The sequence below is a fragment of the Triticum dicoccoides genome, chromosome 1B (genome assembly GCF_002162155.2).
Source record: "Triticum dicoccoides isolate Atlit2015 ecotype Zavitan chromosome 1B, WEW_v2.0, whole genome shotgun sequence".
In the NCBI taxonomy this organism is placed as follows: domain Eukaryota; kingdom Viridiplantae; phylum Streptophyta; class Magnoliopsida; order Poales; family Poaceae; genus Triticum; species Triticum dicoccoides.
In genome coordinates, this window is record NC_041381.1 from 19,691,245 (window position 1) to 19,698,213 (window position 6,969).

Below are 6,969 nucleotides of genomic sequence, written 5' to 3' on the forward strand. Positions count from 1 at the left end.
GTAGGACTCCCCCCTCTTGCCTTGGTGGAGAAGGAAAGGGGGGAGGGGAAAGAGGAAAGGGGGGCGCCCCCCCCCCCCTTCCTTGTCCTATTCGGACTAGGGGGGAGGGGGAGCGCGGCCTGCCTTGGACGGCCCTCCTCTTCTCCCTCATGGCCCACTAAGGCCCATTAACCCCCGGGAGGGTTCCGGTAACCCCCCGGTGTTCCGGTAAAATCCCGATTTCACCCGGAACCTTTCCGATGTCCAAAGATAGGCTTCCAATATATCAATCTTTATGTCTCGACCATTTTGAGACTCCTCGTCATGTCCGTGATCACATCCGGGACTCCGAACAAACTTCGGTACATCAAAACTTATAAACTCATAATAAAACTGTCATCGTAACGTTAAGCGTGCGGACCCTACGGGTTCGAGAACTATGTAGACATGACCTAGAACCATTCTCGGTCAATAACCAATAGCGGGACCTGGATGCCCATATTAGTTCCTTCATATTCTACGAAGATCTTTATCGGTCAAACCGCATAACAATATACGTTGTTCCCTTTGTCATCGGTATGTTACTTGCCCGAGATTTGATCGTCGGTATCCAATACCTAGTTCAATCTCGTTACCGGCAAGTCTCTTTACTCGTTCCGTAATGCATCATCCCGTAACCAACTCATTTGGTCACATTGCTTGCAAGGCTTATAATGATGTGCATTACCGAGAGGGCCCAGAGATACCTCTCCGACAATCGGAGTGACAAAACCTAATCTCGAAATACACCAACTCAACATGTACCTTCGGAGACACCTGTAGTACTCCTTTATAATCACCCAGTTACGTTGTGACGTTTGGTAGTACCCAAAGTGTTCCTCCGGTAAACGGGAGTTGCATATTTCTCATAGTTACAGGAACATGTATAAGTCATGAAGAAAGCAATAGCAGTATACTAAACGATCAAGTGCTAGGCTAACGGAATGGGTCATGTCAATCACATCATTCTTCTAATGATGTGATCCCATTAATCAAATGACAACACATGTCTATGGTTAGGAAACATAACCATCTTTGATTAATGAGCTAGTCAAGTAGAGGCATACTAGTGACTATATGTTTGTCTATGTATTCACACATGTATCATGTTTCCGGATAATACAATTCTAGCATGAATAATAAACATTTATCATGATATGAGGAAATAAATAATAACTTTATTATTGCGTCTTGGGCATATTTCCTTCATGACTCCCCTCCTCCTCCCCCCCCGGCCTCGGGTGATGATGATAAAAGCAAGGAGGGTGGTGGGGGTCTTGAGGACTCGTTGAATGGTACGGATCCTCGTTTCACCCAGTCTGTGTGGGATGGGCTGTCTCCTGCTGAGCAAGAACTGATGAAGGATTGTGCTCCGGCTCCGGCGGTGGTGGGGTTCGGGGCTCGGGGCCTGGTGTGGAGGGTGGGCCGACGGCTGCGGGTGGATCGAAGGGCACCCCCCTGTCGGCGGCATGCTCCAACCTGCCCGCTCGCCCCACCTCCCCTTCGCTCTCCGGCATTGAAGACCTACCTCCGGTGGGCCCTTCGGCGGCCAAAAAGAGGAAGAAGTCCTCGGTGAAGAAGTTCTCCGCGAAGAGCAGGGCCACGGGGGACTCCAGGCAGTCCGCGGCTGGGCTCTGTCGCCGGCTGGAGCTGGATCTGGGGGCCGCCTCGGGCCCGTCTTTGGCTGCTGCTTCTCCTGGTCGGGCCCCCCCGGTGCCTGTTCGCTCCCCTGCCTCCACCGCTCACAAGAGTGGCCGTGTCTCCAACAGTGGCGAACGTGTGGTGGATCGGGCGGCTTGGCGTGCGGCGGCACGCGATCTTCCTCCCTCAGGTTCGGGCTCGCTCCCATCTCCGTCCCCCCCTTTGGCTCCATCTCCTGTTGGGCTAGTTTTACCCTCTCAATCCGATGAGCACCTCATTACGATATTAGATGATGTGGAGATTTGTTTAGACGCTAGCTTGGGCTCCCCTTCCTCTTTGTTGCAGCTGATCCGTGCTAATGAGCGTGCCCAGGATGATATTGCAAAGGCCAAGGAGGCTGGTGCTGAAGGAAATATGCCCTAGAGGCAATAATAAAGTTATTATTTATTTCCTTATAATCATGATAAATGTTTATTATTCATGCTAGAATTGTATTTTCCGGAAACATAATACATGTGTGAATACATAGACAAACAGAGTGTCACTAGTATGCCTCTACTTGACTAGCTCGTTAATCAAAGATGGTTATGTTTCCTAACCATGAACAATGAGTTGTTATTTGATTAACGAGGTCACATCATTAGTAGAATGATCTGATTGACATGACCCATTCCATTAGCTTAGCACCTGATCGTTTAGTATGTTGCTATTGCTTTCTTCATGACTTATACATGTTCCTACGACTATGAGATTATGCAACTCCCGTTTATCGGAGGAACACTTTGGGTACTACCAAACGTCACAACGTAAATGGGTGATTATAAAGGAGTACTACAGGTGTCTCCAATGGTCGATGTTGGGTTGGCGTATTTCGAGATTAGGATTTGTCACTCCGATTGTCGGAGAGGTATCTCTGGGCCCTCTCGGTAACACACATCACATAAGCCTTGCAAGCATTACAACTAATATGTTAGTTGTGAGATGATGTATTACGGAACGAGTAAAGAGAGTTGCCGTTAACGAGATTGAACTAGGTATTGGATACCGACGATCGAATCTCGGGCAAGTAACATACCGATGACAAAGGGAACAACGTATGTTGTTATGCGGTCTGACCGATAAAGATCTTCGTAGAATATGTAGGAGCCAATATGGGCATCCAGGTCCCGCTATTGGTTATTGACCAGAGACATGTCTCGGTCATGTCTACATTGTTCTCGAACCCGTAGGGTCCGCACGCTTAAGGTTACGATGACAGTTATATTATGAGTTTATGCATTTTGATGTACCGAAGGTTATTCGGAGTCCCGGATGTGATCACGGACATGACGAGGAGTCTCGAAATGGTCGAGACGTAAAGATTGATATATTGGAAGCCTTTGTTTGGACATCGGAAGTGTTCCGGGTGAAATCGGGATTTTACCGGGTTACCGGGAGGTTACCGGAACCCCCGGGAGCCATATGGGCCATCATGGGCCTTAGTGGAAAGGAGAAAGGGGCAGCCCAAGGTGGCTGCGCCTCTTTCCCCTCCCCTAGTCCTATTAGGACTAGGAGAAGGTGGCCGGCCCCCCCTCTCTCCCTTCCCCTCCGAGGAATCCTAGTTGGACTAGGATTGGGGGGAGGAATCCTACTCCCAGAGGGAGTAGGACTCTCCTGCGCCTCCCTCTTTGGCCGGCCAGCCTCCCCTCCTCTCCTCCTTTATATACGGAGGCAGGGGCACCTCTAAACACACAAGTTGACACAAGTTGATCCACGTGATCGATTCCTTAGCCGTGTGCGGTGCCCCCTGCCACCATATTCCTCGATAATACTGTAGCGGAGTTTAGGCGAAGCCCTGCTGCTGTAGTTCATCAAGATCGTCACCACGCCGTCGTGCTGACGAAACTCTTCCCCAACACTTTGCTGGATCGGAGTCCGGGGATCGTCATCGAGCTGAACGTGTGCTCGAACTCGGAGGTGCCGTAGTTTCGGTGCTTGATCGGTTGGATCGTGAAGACGTACGGCTACTTCCTCTACGTCGTGTCATTGCTTCCGCAGTTGGTCTGCGTTGGGTACGTAGACAATACTCTCCTCTCGTTGCTATGCATCACATGATCCTGTGTGCGCGTAGGAAAATTTTTGAAATTACTACGAAACCCAACAGTGGCATCCGAGCCTAGGTTAATGATGTTGATGTTATATGCACGAGTAGAACACAAGTGAGTTGTGGACGATACAAGTCATACTGCCTACCAGCATGTCATATTTTGGTTCAGCGGTATTGTTGGACGAGACGACCCGGACCAACCTTACGCGTACGCTTACGCGAGACCGGTTCCCTCGACGTGCTTTGCACAGAGATGGCTTGCGGGCGACTGCCTCTCCAACTTTAGTTGAACCAAGTATGGCTACGCCCGGTCCTTGCGAAGGTTAAAACGGAGTCTATTTGACAAACTATCGTTGTGGTTTTGATGCGTAGGTGAGATTGGTTCTTACTTAAGCCCGTAGCAGCCACGTAAAACATGCAACAACAAAGTAGAGGTCGTCTAACTTGTTTTTGCAGGGCATGTTGTGATGTGATATGGTCAAGGCATGATGCTGAATTTTATTGTATGAGATGATCATGTTTTGTAACCGAGTTATCGGCAACTGGCAGGAGCCATATGGTTGTCGCTTTATTGTATGCAATGCAATCGCGATGTAATGCTTTACTTTATTACTAAACGGTAGTGATAGTAGTGGAAGCATAAGATTGGCGAAACGACAACGATGCTACGATGGAGATCAAGGTGTCGCGCCGGTGACGATGGTGATCATGACGGTGCTTCGGAGATGGAGATCACAAGCACAAGATGATGATGGCCATATCATATCACTTATATTGATTGCATGTGATGTTTATCTTTTTATGCATCTTATCTTGCTTTGATTGACGGTAGCATTATAAGATGATCTCTCACTAAATTATCAAGAAGTGTTCTCCCTGAGTATGCACCGTTGCAAAAGTTCTTCGTGCTGAGACACCACGTGATGATCGGGTGTGATAGGCTCTACGTTCAAATACAACGGGTGCAAAACAGTTGCGCACGCAGAATACTCAGGTTAAACTTGACGAGCCTAGCATATGCAGATATGGCCTCGGAACACGGAGACCGAAAGGTCGAGCGTGAATCATATAGTAGATATGATCAACATAATGATGTTCACCGATGAAACTACTCCATTTCACGTGATGATCGGACATGGTTTAGTTGATTTGGATCACGTGATCACTTAGAGGATTAGAGGGATGTCTATCTAAGTGGGAGTTCTTAAGTAATATGATTAAATTGAACTTAAATTTATCATGAACTTAGTCCTGGTAGTATTTTGCAAATCATGTTGTAGATCAATAGCTCGCGTTGTTGCTTCCCTGTGTTTATTTTGATATGTTCCTAGAGAAAATTGTGTTGAAAAATGTTAGTAGCAATGTTGCGGATTTGATCCGTGATCTGAGGTTAAATCCTCATTGCTGCACAGAAGAATTATGTCCTTAATGCACCGCTAGGTGACAGACCTATTGCAGGAGCAGATGCAGAAGTTATGAACGTCTGGCTAGCTCAATATGATGACTACTTGATAGTTTAGTGCACCATGCTTAACGGCTTAGAATCGGGACTTCAAAGACGTTTTGAACGTCATGGACCATATGAGATGTTCCAAGAATTGAAGTTAATATTTCAAGCAAATACCCGAGTTGAGAGATATGAAGTCTCCAACAAGTTCTATAGCTAAAAGATGGAGGAGAATCGCTCAACTAGTGAGCATGTGCTCAGATTGTCTGGGTACTTCAATCGCTTGAATCAAGTGGGAGTTAAACTTCCAGATAAGATAGTGATTGACAGAATTCTCTAGTCACCATCACCAAGTTAGTAGAACTTCGTGATGAACTATAGTATGCAAGGGAAAGAAAGGGGAACTTCAAGTAGATTGACAAGCAAGTTGTCACTCCCACGAAGAAGCCCAAAGCTGAACCAAAGCCTGAAACTTAGTGCTTACACTGCAAAGGAAATGGTCACTGGAAGCGGAACTACCCTAAATATTTGGTGGATAAGAAGGATGGCAAAGTGAAAAAGGGTATATTTGATATACAGGTGTTTGATGTGTGCTTTACTAGTGTTTATAGCAACCCCTCGGTATTTGGTACTGGTTCAGTTGCTAAGAGTAGTAACTCGAAACGGGAGTTGCAGAATAAACAGAAACTAGTTAAGGGTGAAGTGATGATGTGTGTTGAAAGTAGTTTCAAGATTGATATGATCATCATCGCACACTCCCTATTCTTTCGGGATTAGTGTTGAACCTAAATAAATGTTATTTGGTGTTTGCGTTGAGCATGAATATGATTTGATCATGTTTATTGCAATACGGTTATTCATTTAAGTAAGAGAATAAACTGTTGTTCTATTTACATGAATAAAACCTTATATGGTTACACACCCAATGAAAATGGTTCATTGGATCTCGATCGTAGTGATACACATATTCATAATATTGATGCCAAAAGATGCAAAGTTAATAATGATAGTGCAACTTATTTGTGGCACTGCCGTTTGGGTCATATCGGTGTAAAGCGCATGAAGAAACTCCATAAAGATGGATTTTCGGAATCACTTGGTTATGAATCATTTGATGCTTGCAAACCGTGCCTTTTGGGTAAGATGACTAAAACTCCGTTCTTCGGAACAATGGAACGAGTTACTGACTTGTTGGAAATAATACATACCGATGTATGCGATCCAATGAGTGTTGTTGCTCGTGACAAGCATCGTTGTTTTCTGACCTTCACAAGATGATTTGAGCAGATATGGGTATATCTACTTGATGAAACATAAGTCTGAAATAGTTGAAAGGTTCAAAGAATTTCAGAGTGAAGTGGAAAAATCATCGTAACAAGAAAATAAAGTTTCTGCGATCTGATCGCGGAGACAAATATTTGAGTTACGAGTTTGGTCTTCAATTAAAACAATGTGGAATAGTTTCACAGCTCACGCCACCTGGAACACCACATCGTTATGGTGTGTCCGAACGTCGTAACCGCACTTTATTTGATATGGTGCGATCTATGATATCTCTTTACCACTATCGTTTTGGGGTTATGCATTAGAGACAGCTGCATTCACGTTTTAAAATAGGGCACCATCTAAATCCGTTGAGACGACACTGTATGAACTATGGTTTAGCAGTAAACCTAAGCTGTTGTTTATTAAAGTTTGGGGCTGCGATGCTTATGTGAAAAAAATTTCATCCTGATAAGCTCGAACCCAAATCGGAGAAGTGTGTCTTCATAGAATA